At 39.6% G+C, this 20,620-nt stretch overlaps 1 protein-coding gene across 1 annotated transcript in view; it reads left to right on the top strand.

Annotated features, from left to right (window-relative positions):
* The first annotated feature begins 13,413 nt into the window (after window positions 1-13,413).
* ARHGAP5 (Rho GTPase activating protein 5) overlaps window positions 13,414-20,620 on the top strand; it is a 35,319-nt gene continuing 28,112 nt past the window's right edge. The window contains exon 1 of the mRNA XM_088529235.1: window positions 13,414-13,686. The gene's annotated coding sequence lies outside the window, so the exon portion shown is untranslated. The remainder of the gene's footprint in view (window positions 13,687-20,620) is intronic.

The raw sequence follows: 20,620 nt of genomic DNA on the forward strand, positions 1-20,620 counted from the left end.
TCCCTGGGCTAACCATTTTTAACAATCAAAAGACGTTGTCCTACTTAGGGTTCAGACAAGGTTTAGCTCAAAGTGTTTTGTTCTTTGTTGCTAGTGTAATTCTGGGCTTCTGTCTTCAGCAGGCTATGTTTGAGCCTTCTCTTTTTCTTTTTTTCTTTTTCAAGCATTCAGTTTTGCTATTTCTGAAAATAAAGTTGTGGAAACTGTGTCAATGTCAAATACTGGGTAAAATCTGATAGGGGATATCTGTCACCTGATAGGGGTGACAGCTTCAGAATATGGTTTTACAGGCTTGTATAACTTTTGAAAGTGATTAAAAAACAAGAATAGAATTTCCTTTCCTGATATATTAATCCCTTTAAAAAGTAGGTTTTCTTTGTTTTGCAGAGATCTTTGAAGGCCTTAAGCAATCCTGTTAGAAACCTAATTTTATTTGCATTTTTAAAGAAACACTTCTGGGAAAATACCATTTAAAAAGCTGTTCGAATAACTTTGTGACATAGCTTGACTTTACTCATTATTTGACCTTTAAAAATGAGAAGAGGATGTGCCAAAATTGGCCAAATGTTATGAGATCATAGCAATGATCTCATGCTGTCAGTTGCAAGGCTGATGGTACTGTTAGAATATTTAAAATGTAAGAATAAATCATTACTCCTCCATAATACATTAATCTAACATGTTAAAACCAGTTCTGGTTCTAAACTCTGAATTTGACAAATGAAGGCCTTTGTTCTGTATTATAACTAGCAAAGCTGCTGTTTTCATTTTTAGGAAAATGAGAGTTTAAATTACCATAAGAGCAGGTTCCTCTACATTACATCTCTTTGTGCTGACTTTCCCTCGTATCACTTCTGTAATTCCTGCTGATTGTCAACATATTAAGGGGAGGGGAATACACAGGAGTGGCAAACAGTCACAGGATCCTCACTATATGGGAAGGACTGAGGAAAACTTTAGATATTTAACAGTTCTTCAGGACTGTATTGCTGCTACTTTATCCATGAATTTATTTTTTAAATGTGCTGTATGCAAAAATGCACTGTTTTCAAAGTATCTAGAAAATTACATCTACTCACTTCAAAATCTTAATTGCAAGAGAAGCAAAAAAAAAATAGTAGAAATATCCTATCCTCACTTCAAAATCCGTACGATTGCCATTTCAGCAACAAGAAAATTCCTGTGAATTAACATTTTGCCCTGTTTCAGGGTATTTTTCAGTATTTTTTGTGCCACATATCAGAATGGCTTACTCATCAAAATTAGGTACCATTTTGAGCTCTGAGGAAGTGCTGGTGAGCTTTCTGCATGCTTTTGTAGCACTTCCCAGGCAGGCTGCATCTTGATCTGGGTTTAGCGCTTGTCATGCCACGCCTGGATCTAGTTCTCCAGTCTTGTTAAGTTGGAGGAGTTTCAGCAGAAAACAGGAAAGAGAGTTAAACAGCTTAGGTTTCAAACCAATAAACTAAATATTGAATATGAAGGTAGCACTCTATTTGTAGTGGAAATAGTCAAGGAGTCTGACTGAGTGGAAATGGAGTGAAAATGCTAAATAAGAGCATAAAATAATTGTAATTTTTAAAACGTATGCACTTAAAGCATATGCATTTAAAGCATATGCAAAATGCAATTTTTAAATCTACCATGGAGTAGGAAGAAATCTTACCTAACGCAGGAGAACATATAATAATTATATGACACATGACATCTAAGTGAGATGAACCAGATTGTCACTGACTTAACTTCTCTAGTTACTGTTGGATGTTGCATTTTTGAAAAAGCAAACAAAAAGCACAGATCTTATTGATTTACTGAGAAATACGAATGTTAGACTAAGCGCACAGTTTTTCGAGGATTTAAGAAGATTAAAATAGAGCAACTTATTTTCAGAGTATTCTAACTGAATATAAGAACAGGTGAAGGTTAATATAACAATCCCTTGGTGAGAAAAACAACAGAACAGAACAATGCAAAACTATAACGGCAATGTATGTGCAAAGGAATTGATTTTCCTATAGTCTTGCAGATAATTTAGGAGAAGCACTTATAAATTATTACACATGATTTTAGCAGGTATGACATGCAAAGTGCATCATTCCCTTCCTTCTTTTGGATTGTTTCAGAATTGTTGGAGAAATTAGCAACATAATCTACAGTTTACAGATACTATATAGTAAGTTCCTTCCCTTTCAGAAAAGGCAACCAGAAAGTACATTTGTTTGTATTTTAGGGGGATATATGCTTTGTTTGCTATAGAATTAATGTACAGATGGAAACTACACTTGCTATAGATGGCATATCTTACTGAAGCCAATATATCTAACAATACACTTATCTAATCATTAAGTGCCTATCTTGAATTTAAGCACACTCCACATAAATAAAAGAAGAGAAAAATAATGATGGACTTTGTTTCTTTTAATGTCCTATCTTCTTTTCTACTATACTGGTAGAAGCTGCCTTAAACTGTGATCCTGTAATGTCACTGATGTATATACTTAACTTTATTGATCCAAGTCCAATGGATTCAAAAAGACCAGGAAAGGGTATAAAGTTAACATTACAGAGCTATTCAGATGTACTAATTTGAATAAAATTAATGATAGTAGGAGTTCTACTTTGCACTGATCTGATGATTTCTAGGCATTTTACAGATTCCAAATTAATGAAGCCTAACAGTAACCTAAGAGAGGTGACATCCATCTTGTGGATTGATAATCTGAGCTGTATAAGTGCAGAATTATGGAGAGGATATGCGGCCTCTTAGTACCTCTTAGTACCTCAAAGAGACGAGCTCTTTCTTCTGAAGTATAGCAAAAAGTTAACCAGGAAAACAGAAAAGAGTGTGTTCAATATTGTCTTCGGCTTCTTTCTTCTAATGGCGTGTATGAGCATATTCAAACTCGTATCTTTTATTTCCAAGGAAAGATCCAAGGCAAGAGGCAAGACTGAAGTGGAAACATCTTTGCTGCTGGAGCTCTGCCAGTGGGCAGAAAAGAAGGAAAGATTCACATGGCTAGCAAGCAAGAAAGAGGACTGACTCTAACCAGGTGGCCAGGGTAGTAAGCTGTAAGGCAGGACAGTGAGGTTCTGGTCCTCCTTCCGTCCTAGCTTAGACAATCATGAGCAAAAAATAAAAAGAAACAAATAGTTTTCAGAGCTGGCATTGGATTCGGAGAATCCTTACACCTAAGGGAATGCACTGGGCTGTATGCTACCAAGTGATCAGGCAGCAGTTCAACGGTGTCTTTTTTTCCGGGTTTCAGTTTTGGGTGTTTGTGTCCTGCTTCAGATATAGGCATCATTATTTTTTTTTAATCTGGCCTTAAGCAATTTGTTGATTTCACATAACAATTTAATGGCAAAACTAATGCACACTTCTGTACCGTGACCGGCAACTGTAACTCCTGCAGAGAGCTCTTGAAACAAATTTTAAAAGCCTAAGGCATATTTCAGCAATTCATATGACATACGAAGGTTTGGCAAATGGCAGAAGATCTTGTTGCTTCTCCTGAGGGAGAAAGGGGTTTTTGACAGCTGACAGAAGATGTGATTTTTTTTTCATTGTTTGGCCATAATGGGTTGCATATTCCTGGACAAGAGTGCTTTCTGTGCCTCTATTCTTGACATAGGTCTGTCTCGGCTCTGTTGGGAATTCCTTGCCGCTCTCTGCTTGCATCTTATTATATTAATGAATCATATACATGCATGATGGGTGAAATTCAGGTCCTAGTGGAGTTACTGGCAAACATCCCACTCTAAGCAGGAGACTCAGTTGAACCCAGTGAAGACTGGGGATACAGATGGATTCCTGTGGGGTGTTTCTCAGCGAAAATGAGCTGCCTTGCAGCTGGCAAGCCGTGGAAACAGCGTGGCCATCAATTCAACCCCATCAGTTCTTTAAGGGGTCCAGGTGATGTATTTCGCTGGCAATAGACATGAACTGTGGCTTTTATTTTTTTAGCTGAGGCTAAAATGACTCTCTAAAAAGTGCAAAAAAAGGTAAAAAAAAAAATTGAAGCAAAGAGCAAAACCAGTCAGTCAGCTTTCTGCATGCGATCTGTGTGATTAATGTGTCTCTCAGAATACAGACATTTCTATAAAATATTAATTACTTCACTTCTGCACTGTATTAAATTACACCTAGCAGTGTTGAAACATATTCCATGTATTTTTATTAGTAAATACTATTTCTTTAATTTTTGATCATAGAAGCCACTTCCTGTGAAATTTTACTTTTTTCGCTGAAAAAAATGACTTGTATGCCACGTGCAATGGAAGTCCAAGGAACTTCCAAGGAGCAGCGAGATGACTTTTGTGAGCAGGAATCTATGGAATGTGTTCATTTCTTCTTACAGCTATAGTATCCAAAGTTTCACAGAAAAAATATGAATCTTGATGAATGATACTTTTTTTAAAAAGTGCTTTTTTAACAACAAGATATAAACATTATTTTTTCTCTAATTTTACTGGTTTACATATGTGCAAATTATAAATTAATACAAGTCCAATGTTTAATTTACTTGAAAATTCCCAGAATGATTGAAATGCGATTAATTATCTGTTTTATCAAAAAGGAAAATGCCCCTAATTGCAAAAGTAATTTGGTGCCATGTTAGTCAAGTTGTTTGCTGTAATAGGTTTTACGGTCTATAAGTACTTGTATCACTTAACAAGATTATTTTATGTTTTCCTTCCAGTTGTATTACGGATGAGAGTTTGTAAAGAAGGACTAGATTATAGGATAAAAAAGTAGCAATGCTGTTACTGTTTACTACACACCACATTTTCTCTTATTCTTATGTCCAAAGATAGAGAGGGGTGTCACACCTCTTTCATATGCATAACAGACTCACTGTCAGAGAAGGAAGAAGTTGACAGATTCATGAATAATGCTAAAGGAGGAGAGCAGCTGTTTAGTAACAAAACAATCTTAGTAGAGCCTTTCAGCCAGTTGCTGTACCATTCAGCATGGTACTGTGTGTGCATGTGTGTGTAACTGGAAAGGCAGGAGTAGAGAAAAAAAGCAACACAGTGAAAGCACTGATTATCATGTTAACTAAGTAAATATGTCATTTTTGTAAGAGGGGAGTAATTTGAGGTTTAATTATGAAAGGAGAGAACCACCTGAAAGGAAGGAACCTCTTCTTCAGCTCTTTTTAAACTTCCTTTTGTCAGCATAAAGAAAACAATTTCCCAGTTTGAGCAAGTGCTACATAAGGTACCCTGCCATTATTTCTCTTTCAGGGACAAAGTTAATTATTAGGTAAGTTTTAAGATAGCTTTCTCATCTTTCTCAGTATCTATTTATCTATCTGTATATGCAAAAGGAAACAATGCTGTAGAAATCACTGAGGAAGAAAGAATAATGATTAATCACCAAGAAAAAAATATAACTGAAAAAAACAGCAGGGTGACTTTTGGACACTGAATAAGAACATTTTCTATTTTGTTTCATTATTGGAAGAGTTTGCATAAACGTATATGCATGTAAGTTGTTCCTACTCTTAACTGCAGTCTGCATAGATACAGAGAATGGGAAGAATAGCCCTGTTATCCTGAATTGATAGTGCTGGGCAAAAGGAGAGTTGTGCATCTACTAAAGGCAATTAGCATCTATTAAGAAAACACGGCTGTTCTGCTTTTTTCACATGGGCTAAAGAGCCATACGCATTTTTGATGAAAAAGAGAGCACATGTGCAGGAACAATGGAGTTGTAGAGGACATATTCCATAGTGGCATTTGCTTGTTTTTCTCCAGGATTCCAAAACACATTCTGTACATTGGCGATTTAAGGATCCCTTTTCTTTAGTAGTGTCTTCCCTTGAAATTAAAGTGTCTATAAAAATTAATAATTTGACTTGAAAATATGACTCTACATTTGTTGTGTTAGCATATCCTGTAATATTTCACACTAAGGGATGAGTATTATTTACAAGGAAGAGGAAAGAAAACTAGAACCCAAGGTTTTCTTTTTCTTTTTTTTTCCTTTTATTCTGAATTTGGGCTTTACATTTTGTGGTAGAAATAGTATTAAAAGGAGAGCTGTATGATATAATGTAAAAAATCACATTATATTCAATACATTTAGTTTTGCATTTAGATGTGTTCATATGAAATCCATTACATCATTTTATAATGATGACACTTTTTTTCCCCTGTTTGTTGGAGGTGTATAATAACTTGGTCTTCCATTCAGCACACCTTTTAAGACATGTTTGTTCAACTGACTATTGTAGTGCATATTTGTTCCTAGGTGTGATTTGAATGTGAAGCACTTGGCAGAGGAATACAGAACTCATTTCAGAGTCACATCTCAGAGTCCAGGTTTTAGGAACAAATGTCCTTAATGTTTGATTACTACTAGAAACTTAAATTGCCTGGATTCTCATAATGTATTGTGTCCTGACTACATCCTGAACTGCTACCCCTGAGCCAGAGGAGAGAACTGAGTTGCAATTGAGGGCGATCAGCATCTCTTAGGAAAATACGGCTGCTGTGCATTCTCCACACTCAAAAATAGGAGCCATAGATGCTTTTGGTGAAAGCACAGAGCACGTGCATAAAAGGTTGTGGAGGATATATTTCATAGTCACATTTGTTTGTCTTTGCCCAGAATTCTGAAACATACATGAACTAAAAGACTATTCAGTCTCTCCAATATCTAATCCAAGATCCCTTCTGGCACATTTGTTTCTTAGTGCTCCCTTTAAGATTGGGGAGAAAGGAGGTGCAGCCCTGTATTGCAATCTGGCTTGAAAGCATTGCAGCCCATAGCCAGCTTCTGGTAATTGGCACCAACCCTTTATTTCTATTAGATTTGTTTTGCAATGAAATTTCTTGGTAAATACAATATTTTAACAAGCATACTTTTGATGGTAAATGTCAATATAAGCAATGCTATGATAATTTTCTAATTGTAATCACTCTTGGTTAGATGAACTCCCCCCTCCTTCCTACGGAATCTGTTGCCTTTAGATCTCATCAGATGTTTGTAATTTGCAGGAAACAGCTCTTCTTGCGATATTAAAAAAATGCAGCATTTGACAGCCTTTTATTAGAGAAGGGAAATGCTTGCTCTATAAGGAAGACTGCTTTTAAATGTACTACTGCATGGGTTTTTTTAGAAACATGACATTTTATCATATTTTTTCTTGTAAAATCTAAACACTTAGTATCTGATACTATAATAATTTGATTATTGAAATCATCTTGATGTGTTGCTTGGAATCGGATCAGCAATATTGTAGTCAAATGAGGAGATGTATTATACATGATTAGTTAGGTCAGCTGAATACATCTCAGCCTTACAGTGTTTGCAGTCATCTTGACTAGTGTCATAATATTTTCCATCACCTCTCCCAAGGCACATTTAGCACCTCTTTTTTTTTTTTTTCTCCTATCACAAAAAGAAATTCTCAATTACAGCTTTAAAGCAAACAGACAACCACAATCCACCCGTTTCCTAAAGCCCTATTATCCCTGAGGCACCTGAAACAAAAACATATTGATACTAATTATATAGCAGAAAGCAATCAAGAAAAATCTTCTTATCCCCAACTCTCCCTTCTCCCCTTACTCCTACAATCAATGTGCCTTAAAACAGAACAGCTTGAGTTGGCTGAAAGCTGGGAGGGAGACACTGTGATAGCACCAGCTGCCTCCTTTGTGCCCTTGTCCCCAGGAGTCTTTTCTGGTATCTTCTCCTCACAGCCCTCTTCTTGTTCACCTGTGATAAGTGTAATCTCTCCTCCGCAGCGCCCAGTGCTCCCAGTGTACTGATTTCTTCACTAAACAGGCAAGCAGCCCCAGAAGAGGTGTTGTTCACAAAGATCCAGCCGCCTTTCCCATCTCGGGCACCTGTACTGAAATGAGGAGTTGCCATCAGCAGGTCGGCGTGATGCGGTCCCCAAAGGCGCGCGGGTGAGAGCTGCGAGCGGCCAGCGCAGGGTGCGGGATGCAGCTCCTGGCCTGCGTGCTGCTCCGCTGGGTCACTCTGCGTCCCCCTCCCTGTCCTTGTGAGCTGTGGAGCCTGTATGGGCAATATGGAAAGCAGCCTGGCTTAGGAAAAGGCAAGGAGTTATGGCGCAAAGAGCAGTATGCAGAATCATGTGGACCTATGGCTCCTGTATTGCAGTGTGGCTCTAAGGTTATGCTCCAGCCCAAGCTTAATCATGGGACAACTTCTTCTGCATGTTGGGCAGACTCCAGTTTATTCCTTTGGGGTGCTCTATTCTTCAGCTTGCTCAGGAGTAGTGGGAAAAGAGCTTCCTTGTATAACATTCTCACTGTAAGACCCCCTGAGAGCTGCTATTTTTATCCCTACGAAGTGAGAGGTTTTCTGGTAGATCACGGAAATATTGTTTTTTTATCATGATGGTCCACATGACTGATCAAGATGACAAGAATGTGATGTATAGGCATGGGTGGGAGACAAAAAAAAACCCTCTGTAGCCTGCTTTGGAATACTGCTTGATTTGCTTACAGATGTGGAAAAAAAATGTTGGTTTTGTCACTCACACTCAAAGCATAGAGAAATCACGGGATAAGAAATAAAAATATACCAATTTGACAATAATTATAATAATCTTGATGGATAAATCATTAAAGTAAATGATCATTTTTGTAAGCCCTGTTGCATATGCTCAGCTCGTATAAAATAATGCATTGGCATATTAAAATATTTATTTACATTTCCATTTTCAATAGATAAAATATCATTCTGCTGCACAAAAATCAATAAAATGTAAGTGAAGAAAATCTTCCGTAATTTATTTCCAAAATGACTGACTTCTGGAAACCCAAACTGTGGTTAATTAGTTGTTTATTAATGTCTTTTTCTATTTACCTACGGCATGTGAAACATCCTTAAGAGCACTGTGGGGGAGAATTGCTTGACTTTGCATGAACAGTACAATGGTTGAAGATGTTCCCATTATTCCTTCTGGAAGGGCAGGTTATCCAAATGAATTGAAGATGCTAATCAAAATAACAAAACAAAAACCCAAACATGAGCAAGGTTGAAGATTAGGAGAAAGTTAAGAAAATAGACTATTCTACCCCTATTTGTCTTTGCAGGTGCAGCACTAATCACAAAACCAATCATCTTGATGAAAAATTGTCCCTCTGACATTGATGATGTGAGTCTCTTAATAAATGAATGAAAATATTTAAGAAATTCTTATTAGGAACTAAACTTTTTTTTCCTAATAAATTGGATGGAGATGGAGATGGAAGATTACACCTCTATTTTGCCCTTTCTTCCTGTATAGGAATGATTTCACATAGGGTGCAGCAACTTAACATGAGTATAAACAGTAGAACATTTTGAAGCGTCTGAAGATTTTCTCACTAGAGATGCAATAAATCCCCATATCATAGAAGGAATGTGTGTGCTATAGCACAGATTCTTAAATTTCATACAAAATAGTGGGTTTTCCTTGAAGTAAGAGACACTTGGCAGCTCTGCTGTTTAATGAGGGGTGTGGGGGAAGAGGTCTGAGAAGCAACTTGTTCTAAAATAATACGTGCAGATTTCATGTTCCACAGTCTGGAGCAGCACACTGATCTTTGGTTGGGCGCACTGGAGAGACTGCTTGCCTTACACTTTCAATCTGTGTAAAGAAAGCAAGGAAAGAAGAGCAAAGGCAATTAAGAAAATGTTATAGCAGTGAGAAGCCTGTGTGCTGCTAATCTGATTTGTGGTTTGAAAACACGGAATTCTAGAAATGTGGGGAAATTGAGATATGAACTTTTTTTTTCTCTCCTTTGGCACTGCTTCATGAAAGGAAAAGAAAGAGACTGGGAAAGAGTGGGTTGTGGTTGCTGTTGTTTTTTATGCTTTCAAGGTCCTGCTGTCCAAAGGGAAAGAGAGGAGCAAACAATCTATTCTTTGCACAGCTTTTGCATGTTTCTGGGTATCTGGAAGATGCTTGTTTCATCTGTGATTAAAATCAATCCTTACAGCACTAGGGTGTTTCTAAGAGAAAATTTGCTACAGAAAAAGGCTCAAATAATAATAATAAACTGTAAATAACAATGTTTGTGTATTGTTAATATCTTTCTTCCCAGTTTCTCAAACTTTATTAAAACATTCATCAGAGATGTCTTCCTGTATAACTAACAAAATACTAATCTATGTTCATTATGATATTTAATTTTTACTTTTGCATTTCATTATTATACTTTATTTTTACTTCCCAAATTGTAATGCTTCGTTATTCTCACAGATTTTTGAAAGAATTTGCTTCTGTGAAATATTCAAAGATATTTCTGAACTATATTTATAAAATATCATGTTCAGAAATCCTTGGATCAAGTTGTTTTCATATTGCTTGTGATTTGAAGCCTTTAAGTAGCTCTATATCTCTAACTGTTAAGAGGGTGTAAAAGAAGGTGTAAAACTACCTGCTTGTCTACTGTTTTTTTCTGTGGGTTTCCTTTTTTTTTTAACCACTTTCCCTGCAAAATTTTAGAAACCTTGCACAGCTTACGAATATGGTATATCTTCACCCAATAGTTACATCAAATCATAAACATTACAAATTTTATAGAACCTAGGAAAAACACTGTGTCACAAATCTGTTTTTAACTCTGCTTGCTGGTGTCACTGGCTGCTTTCAGTGGCTTTATCTAAAATCAAAAGGTTTAATAACCTCTGCAGAACCGCAGAAGGGCTCCTAGTGCAGCCTGCCAGCAGAGCTTTGCATCCTTCTTAGAAGACAACTAGCAAATGGAGTTTCTGCCTATCACTTTCCTCATATTGTAGTGATCTGAGGTGCAACATCTATATGAAAATCTCTTTGTGAGTCATACCCAGAAACCGGCTCCTTTCTCTTGCAGAAGATACCCTGTAGAGTAGATGGTGTCTCTGCAGGGGACTAATAAATTGAGGAATCATCCTCTTTTTTTCTGGATGTGGGAGAGGTGTGTATGGAGGGTTACTTCTGTCTTAAGTGAGCGAGAGGAAAGTCCTCACAGATTTTCTAGACTGTGGAACTTACAGAAACATAAAACTGTGAGCTGGGCAAGGGACCTCTAAAGACTGTCTGGTCCAACCTTCTGCTGAAAGCAGGGCCTTAGACTTGGTTATCTGGGATTACATAAAGCCAAGGCTCAAATATTCCCAGCAAGGAAGTTTCAACCAATTCTCTGGTGTTTTCATGGAGAACAAATTTTATTATACCCAGACAGAACTATTCAGAAGAAACTTGTGCTGGATGCCTATTTCTTTCCCCTATCACTATTCATCCTTGTGAAGAGAGTACCTCTGTCTTCTCCATAGCTAATGGTATTTCCATATTCCTCTTATTGAAGCATTCGGCCTCATCCTTGCTTGCTTTATGTTTGACCTTACTGGGCAAGACTTCCTGCTATTCTCAAGCTCGTGTCCTGCTTCATTAATATTTTTATAGACTTCTGTAAGCTGACTCAGTTCGCTGGAGTTTTTGTCTTTTGACTGAGTTTAATGTTCAGATCAGGTTCAAAAATGTGATACAAGCAGTTCTTACACAAGAGGCCTTATATACGACAGAAGATTGAAAAAAAGAAGTTATTAATACTAAATGCTTCAGGTAATTAATACTTATGCAGAGTTTCAGAAGGATACAGATCTCACTCCCTAAAACTCCTATTTTATTAAAGAATTCTCAAAGGAATTTTTCATGAATATCAACATAAGGTTTTAATTCTGGTAATGTGGAATGACTTCCAGTTACATATTTTGAACAACAACAACAACAACAAAAAACCTAAGAAATTTTCACAAACTTTCTGGTAATTCAAATTAAAAGTAACTTATGATTTTGCGCTTCCTTAGCTCTTTTGTTTTTAGAAAGCTAGCACGTGAAAAAGGTGGACGGGAGAGGCCTAAATCTGAACAACTCTCTTGTGTAGATACCGTGATTACAGTATAAAAGTATTTTACATCTGTTTAGGCAGGACTTACCTAAGATAAATTGCTACAAATACTTTCATTGTAATGCAGTGTCCACACAATGTTGCTTGTCCTGATTTAGCAAAAAACAGGTTTTGCTAGTTGCAAGTTTTTCAAAAGTGCAAGTTAACAGAAAATGTGTCACTAGGAAGTCACTAAATTTTTAAAACCTTTTAATTTCCTAATTTTTCGGGTGTAACTTTAACATGTGTGCATATCATGAATGCTATTGCACAAAAATGAATCATCGTTATTAAACATTATGGTGATGAGTAAAATGTTCAAAATTTGGGATGTGCAAGAATAAGAGTGGAGGTGAAATATTAGTTTGTTCCTTTGCAGGTGTGCATGAAAACAGTCATAGTAATAAAGGTTGCTTTGCTCCTAAATTCCCTGCCTCTTGCAGGGGATAGAATAGATGAGCATCTGCCTACTAATGCTTTTCCCTGTGTCCCACGCCTGCCTTCCGCCTGTCCTGAGCCCCCACTCGGACAGCAGGACACGACTACCCTTTGCCAGCATTAGTGACCAGCCTTCGCCCTCCCTTGTGCATCAGCAGAATGGTGACAAATGGGGTAATGCTGAGAAACATGTGCTCAATTCAGCAGCTTAAGCCCACTCCTGGATTTCCACGACTCTCACGTACCACTGGCAAAGTGAGGCGCTGCTGCGGGCGCGCTGGCACCCTGTGCCCGTGGGCCACCGAGTTGTGAGTTTTGCTCTCCCGAAAGAAAAGATGTGGCCTGTTACAGGCCTGCGGCCTGAAAAAAAGCACTTCATATGCAGCGTGACAGGGAAAGCAGGGAGGGAACCGGGGCCGAGCACCCGCAGCTGGGGCTTTCCTCTGCTCTGCCCCAACAGAGCTCCCTTTTCCCTGTTTCCTTAACTTGCCTCCCAGCCTCCTGAGGCCAGGAGCAGGGACTGCGGGTGGCGTTTTGAGGCTGCAGAGGCTCTGCGCTCTCCTTAGCGTGAGGCCACTTTCAGTATAAGGGCACTTCTTGCCCTCGCAGGGAGCGGGAGAGGAGGAACCGTGTCTGTCCCTTGGGAACCTGCACGGGCACCTGCCCTGCCGCAGCAGGGAGCTCCCTGGCACTAAGAGGCGCATTTTGGGAGCCAGGCTCCCCTGACGCACGCGGGCACCTTTAAGTTCGCCCCATGCGAGCGCGCAGCCTGACTCACTGCAAGCGGCGGGACTCGAACCCGCGGCGCTGCGCGTGCGGCCCGCGGAGCGCGGGCGCGAGCGCGGCGCGCGTGCCCGCCCAGGCCGAGGCGGCGGGGGGGGGCGGGGGCGAGGCGCCGCGCGTGCGCGCGCAGCTGGCGGCCGCGCGCCCCGTCCCAGCCTTCCCAGGGAATCCAGCGGCGGGCAGGAAGAGGCGCTTCCCGGCGCACGCGCAGCTGGCCGGGCGGGCGCGCGCTGAGCCGCGGCGGCGGGAGGGAGGGAGGGGAGGGGGGAGGGGAGGGGAGGGAAGCTGCTGAGGTAAAGTTAGGGGGAGAGAGAGACTCCGTCAGCGAGGCGAGAGCCGGCGAGGCTCGGCGGCCGCCATTACTGAGCCGAGAGCGGCGCGGCGGGGCGCGGGAGGCGGCACGGGCGCCGTGGCGGCCGGCAGCGCTCGGGAGCCGCGGGCCGGAGACGCGCGGGAGCCCCGCGGGGAGGAGGAGAAGCCGCCGGGGGCGCCGGCGCGGAGGGAGCGTCCCGGGAATGCTGCTGCTCCCGCCGCCGCCGCCGAGGAGCCGGATCCCGACGGCGCGAGGTGAGGGCAGGAATGCGGCTCCCCGGGGAGCCGGCCCGGAGCGGCAGAGCGGGCCGGGCCGGGCCGGGCGGCGGGGGGAGGCGGCGGCCGCCGGCTCCAAGCGGCGGAGGGGCCGCGGGCGGAGGGGAGCGGGCGCCCCCCGGGCGGCGGGGCGGGCAGGGGGCGCGCGGTCCCGCGCAGGTGATGGAGGCCCCGGCCATGGGAGGGTCCGAGGCGGCCGTGCGGCGCTGCCAGCTGGTCACGGCTCTCCGGGGAGGGAGCAAGGCAGGAAGAGGAGCTTCCCGGCTCCTTCCTTCCTCGTTCCTCTCTTCCCTCTCTTCTCCTTCGGCTTCCTTCCTTCCTTCTTGCCTTTTTTTTTTTTTTTTTTCCTCTTACCCTTTCTGCTCCCCTTTTCCTGCATCTCTTTCCCCTCTCTTCTCCCCTCTTTTACTCATTCCTGTGTGCTCTATTCTTATTCCTCCTCGAACAGATTCAAGCAGTTGTCATTTCTCCTCCTCCTTCTCCTCACCTTCAAAATATTGCTCGAAATTAAATCTCGGGAAAACTTCACTCTCCTAATGATGTGTGTGCATTTCTGTTTTTCCACCAGGTGGATTTTTAAGCCTTTTGAAATAGGGTAGCCAGTTGCAGTCTTGCAGCTTTCAAGCATTTTGAATCCCTTCAGCCAGCATAACCTTTAGACTCTCCACCCAAGGAAAGCACCAGCGATACACAGATATAACACCACAGTTTGTTAAATAGAGGGTATAAGGGACGGGGGGAGGAACTCTCTTATATTAAATATAGAAGAAAGGCTGTTTACTCAGGAAGATGCACTCACCACCATCCCCCCCAGAATCCACTCCACCCTTCCTCCGTATCCCCCTTTGCCCTCTCTTGTATTGCTCTTGGTATCTTTAGCGTTGAAGATTTGCTTAATAGGTAGGAGGCAAGCGTTTTTAATCTAGACCAAAATAGGCCTGTGGGGGTATGTGTGTGTTCTTGAGTTTAATGTCATGCAGATAATTGGAGGATTTTCCTTTTCAGTTTTTTTTTCCTTAATAAAAATCCTCAACAGACATTTAAAAACTCTACGTTTCAGAGTAAAACAGTAAAGCAGTATTTGCTGGTCAAGTGCACGTCCATTTTAAACCTGTGCATTGAAGCCAGTCACAACACTGATACTTGTATACTTATTTTATAAACGAGTGAGGAGTTAATAGGTAGCATTTTCCTGTTGTGCTGTCTTACCTTCATAAGGCTTTTTATGTGGGAGCTGTTCTCAGCAGTGACATCAGTGGCCAGTTACGTGTTTTCTCACGAAAACCATACATATTTAAAACTTGGACTATTTATCTAAAACTAGTATATTACAAATAAGCATCCAGGTGCATTTTTAAGAGTATATATTTTCCTTTATGCCATCTTTGAAAAATATTTTTAAGATGTGCTAAAATTTTTTATAGTACTACACTGAGGCTCAGTGTTGCTCTAGCCTAACTGAGTATGATGTAAGTATAGTAGATTTTTTTAAGAGTCTGTATTACTTCACCGAGTCTCCGGAATTGTTTTAGCATTTGTTATGTTATCATGAGCTTGTTGTATTATAACAAGTTGCTTTTAAACTTGGAACAAACCAACATAAATAGTATGCATTTTTTTAAAAGTATCCCTGCATAAAATAACTGCCAGCAGTGTAATAAAAGTAAATAATTGCAACCAAATGTCTACCTCTAACTGGTGCTGGACTTTCTTTTTCCTAAAGGTGTTGTGTGTGTAACATAATCCAGTTAAATAGTTAATGTTCAGGCTGAATTCTTTTAAAATCCTGCATTTAGCATGAATGGAGTCCAATGGTGTGCATATTTTGAGGCTGAAAAGAAAACATACTTGTCTTGAACGTAGTTGTTTCTCCATGTGCAAAGTTTACAGCAAAAAAATGCACCAATCATCATGATGGATTGTTCTGTATAAGTTTCCCTTTTGGGAGTTGTTACTTGAGTAGATGGTACTAAAATATTTCTCTCTCGTTTAATAAAGGTATTAAAAGGATGCTGGTAGTATTTTAAGACTTTCAAAGGTACCTTCTTAACAAAAGATAAATCGTATATAGTGACATCCTTCAGGAATATTTTGCATGGACCACATCATTATTTTTAATAGACCATTACGTGGTGTGTTCTGAGAATTATATGTGTATAAGGCATCGTTCAGGAATGAAACTGCCTGACCTTTACTGAAAGAATGGAAGTTTGCAAAGCCAAATATTCGGTATTAAGTTGTGCTAGCGTCATTACGGCGGTTCGCAAGCTGCAGATCTCGCGGCCATTAGCACAGGCCCGAGGGGAGCCGGCAGCGCGGCGTGTCGGGGCGAGCGCGAGCGCGAGGGCGAGCGCGGCGGCGCTTCCCGGCGCTGCGCGGGGCGCGCGGCCGCCAGGGGGCTCGGGAGGCCGCGCTGTCCCGGGATAGCGCCGGCCCGGCCGCCCGGCCTGAGGAGGCGCGTCAAGGCGGCGGCGCTGCTCTGGCTCGGGTTAACTGCGGTTCTGAAGGCATCCTGCCGTGCTTAACAACAAACAAGCAAAACCCCTTCAGTTACAAGTAGTCCCAATAACCCTGCAATCTATACATTCAACTATAAAGATTTCTTCTTTACCTGTGTTTATTAACAGTGTGAAGGAGGCAAATTGATACTTCTTTTTTTTTTTTTTTTTTTTTCCCCCTGAGAATTCTTAGCCTACAGGTCAGTGTATGGCCTCATGGTCAATGTAAAGGTAGATTTTTTTTTTTTCTCCATTTGTTTTAGAAAGTACTCTTAAGAGTATTACGTTTGGCAGATTATTCTTTGAATCCTCTCATCGCTTCATTATTTTTATGGATCTTTAATAGAATATTTAAGGTAAAGGAGGAAGAAAAAGAGTTCAAAAATCTTGCCAGGAAGTTATGAAGCAACTGTAGTGAAATTATTTTGAATATGAAAGTTTGCTGTGCTTTTCTCCATGTGGAAGTTAAATAATTACTCCTTCACTATTGCTGGGTATTGGATTTTATGATAAATTGGAATTATTTTCTTAAGTTTGAGTTACAATTCCCAAGCATTTTTGTAGTTCTGCATCCGTCTAGCTTGCTTTTTTAAAAGTAAAAACAAGTGCCTATGCACAGTATTGGACGTGTATGTATTTTTTCATCTTAGTATTAATCTATGTAAATTTGCCAATTATGCATAATATTTGCTGCTTACCATATGGCTTTTAATTTGCTTATTACATAGTTCAAAAAGAAGTGGGTAACAGGGATTCTCGTTTTACTCAGGTGAAAGCTGCTGGGAAGACGTGACTTTTTTTTAATAAGGTCAAATAACTATTTGAATTAAAGTCTTATAACTTATAATATCAGGTTCTAGATCCTATGCTGTGTTTCCTCATTAACTAACACCATGATACACGAATTGGTGAAAATTACCGTAGTTGCCATTTTCAGGATTTTAATCTTTCGTTTTCTGGCAAATGCATTCTAACTATTTCTATGCCTACCTTGAGTTCTCTTTCCTCATCTCTTTCATTTTCTTTCTCTTCTTTTTATCAGTTATGTGTTGGATACCCTTTGCAATACTGGTGGGTTCTCTTGTGATTTTATTTTTTTTTCTTGATAACTTTGTAAATAACATGATCAGATAGTCTCACACTAAGAAACTTCTGCGAGTAGTATAGCTATCTTGAGTAGAAGCTTGTCCTGTGCAAAAGGGTTTGACTTTTTTTTTTCCCCCGTATGATTGTAATATATTTTGCCTTTAAAATAAAGGCTTTGTGTCTATATAGAGTGCTCTCACGTGCTTGAAAATCTGGAGATAGATACCTTGAGCCATAGGTTCAGACTTGTGTAGCGATGATAATTGGAGCCTCTGCAGTTCATCTGTGTATTGTATCTTGATATAATTTGGGGAAACTTTTTCCAGACGAGGAATGATGTTCTGAGATGAGATATAAAGTCTAGGCCTTGATTTAATTCTGGACGTAATACACTGGAGGTCCTCCTCAAACTACTCATAGGAGAAATTTGGTAAATTTACTGAGAGAGCTAAGAACGTAGAATGTGTTGCCCTGATTTGTAGTATCAAGTTGAACAATCATTTTTCTCTTTTTATCAGTTTATGGTGCTTTATTATGTCAAAAATTATTGTGGTTACACAATTCTAAAAATGGTAGTTGACTATCATAACCAGATTGGAAACAAATAACAATGAGGGTAATCCATTCTTATCCCCCATTTAGTTAAGCACGAGTGATCACAGTACCACTGAGACTTCTCTTGTTACTGCTTGGTTGAGCTTATCTGCTGATAATAATTTTGAATTTATTTTTCATCTTGTTGACCAATGCTTGCAGAATTTAACCAGGGAATATGCTTGAAAAAGATTTAAAAACACAAAAATATTTTTTTATTATTCTTAATCAAATTTAAAAAAATTAAATTATGTTTTGATGCCGCAATTACCGATGTGGGTGTTGGAGTCCAGATACCATATTAAGTACTTATTCTGATTCCTAGTTTTGGTTATTAAAAAGTATGAAGTAAGGGATGACAGTATATGTATTTACTGTCAGCAGTAACCTGAATCGGAAGTTATATCTTCCTTGAAATCAAGATTCTTGATACCTGAATGTGCTGTACATTCAAAAAACATTTCAGTGGTACTGAAATGCTGAATGTGCTCGGTTTGACTTTGGGATCCACATCAGAGGTCTCAGTGTTTTTTTCAATTGCTATATTCACGTAATGTGCAAAGCAGCCTGGAATGTGACAGATATCTTTTTTTCATGTGTGCCTTTGTTTGGAAGGCTTGCCATGACCAACTAACGTACAAATGCTGGCACAAAACTCTGATAATTGAAGCTAACCTTGAAAAATAGTGATCCCTGACTAAAAGTTCGCCTGGGCAACAATGAAGAGTGAGTAAAGGTCTGTAGAAACGTATGTTTCCTTTTCCCTGGCGGCATTGTTTTCCCCTTCTTAATTTGTTGTAGTCACAAGCAGTTTTGGAGTGTTGTGGTCGTGTGCTTGATCAGTGTTGCGTCTACCGATAGTAGATCTGTTGAGGTTCGGAAAGCAGTTTCAGAAAGTCATCAAAAGCTGATGTTTTTTGAGTATCAGAAAGTTTCTGCCTTCCTTTGTTATGAATGCAGCTGCAAGTTCCTGTGCAGCCTCAAAAACTTAAGTGATAGCTGATGCCACTTTATTAGTTGCTTATATATGATATCCTCTGCTAGCATTTAGAATTTTGCTCAGAGGAAGGATTTTGAGTGGTGTGCTTCAAAGTAGGGTTTTCCTCTGCAAATTCTCCCAGTTAATCTTGTGGGGCTTGTGTTTTAGCTTTGGCTTGTAGTAAAGCCTATGCTGCAGGATGTAGTTTTCCCCTGGTGCCCACTTGCAGGTGGAGATCCTTTTCTCTCAGCAATTTCACATAGTCTTCTCCAGAACATGCCTTTCCCTCGTTAAAAGTGGTTTAATCCAGGACAAGTGCCTCAAGTTTCTTTTCTGCTTTGTAACTCGTGTGTCATTGGTCTGGCATTCCAAGTCTGGTTTGTGGGTGCAAACTTCAAAAAGAGTTTATACCTGTTCCATTTTCATTACTTTATAGCAGCATCCCTCTGGTAAAATCAGAATTTATCAGAGCTATGCTGATATGTTTGTATCCTAGTTGAAAGTTCACCATATTCAAATGTAACTTTGCTATCAATTTCCAATTTATAAATGCTTTACTGGAGGTAATAGGATTTTGAGGTAGAAGTAATTATACTTTTTAGTAGTAAGATTTGACGTTTGGACAAATACTCACTTTATATGTTTTGTACATACTGAGACTAAACTGATAGAAGTAATTTCTAGGTACTCCAGAATTAAAAACTCTACAGGTGATCAGTGATTTTTTTTTAAATTATTTTTATTTGCATTATCTGAGGCACTGTAGTCATTTTTTTTTTTTTCAAAAGAGACTTCGGCAACTTCTTGTTAAAATGCCAAGTTTAATTTGTGAAATTGCAGTTAGTTAGTGATTAATAGTTGTCTTTTAAAGTTAAAAGAAAGACCCACCGTAGACTCTCAGTTCTGACTGATGTGGTGGGTCTAAAATTAAGGTTATGATTCTGATGCCTAACTGTAGCTTCTTTGATTTTTGGGTGAACTTTCACAATTTTTAAATTACTAATGGATCTTACTGTTTGTTTTTTAGCTCACTCACAGAAGGGTCTGTTGAAGGACACATTTTATAGTACCTCAATGTGTCCTTATTGGACGACACATTATACAGTATCTTGAATTTGATGGCGTACCAGAAGGATCTTCTTCAGCCACTTGATGTGACTATACAGTGAATGTGAAGCATTATGAAGTTTTATGAAGCATTATTTGCCAGGTTTATTATTTATCTAAAATATATTTAATTCTGTGCAAAGTAGAAAACATTTGAAGGAAAAAAAAATCAACTTGTTTTCAAAAATCTTTAACCGATGGAACTTCCATTATGTTGAAAACCTTTTGTATCAGAAATCTAATGAGGCTGGCACTTTTTTTTTTTTTTAATACCCTCTTTACCTTACCCTCCTCACCCCACCTTCTTTTTGTGCCCCATTTCACCTTTTCTTCCTATTTACTGTCTTAAACTGTATCAGTTTGACTAAACACTTGCTACTGGGTGAGGAATAATCTTTGCTATGTGAGGATGCCAGGGTATCTGAATGTACTAATTATTGCTGGTGGGCTGTTTCCAATTTGTAACATCCTCCAGACTAAATCTTGTGGATGAAGATTTTTTTTTTCCAGTTTAGTCCATGTCAGATGTATTGCTTTATGAAAACATTTTATGGTAGAAATGCTACCTAAACCTCTCATTTTAATAGTTTGAATGATGTCATGATAGTAAGCTTCATTTTAGGAGGAAAAGGATACAGTGGGTTTATGT

This window comes from Tinamus guttatus, unplaced genomic scaffold, assembly GCF_059628265.1.
Source record: "Tinamus guttatus ecotype Peru unplaced genomic scaffold, ASM5962826v1 Tinamus_guttatus_pri_ptg000327l, whole genome shotgun sequence".
Lineage (NCBI taxonomy): Eukaryota > Metazoa > Chordata > Aves > Tinamiformes > Tinamidae > Tinamus > Tinamus guttatus.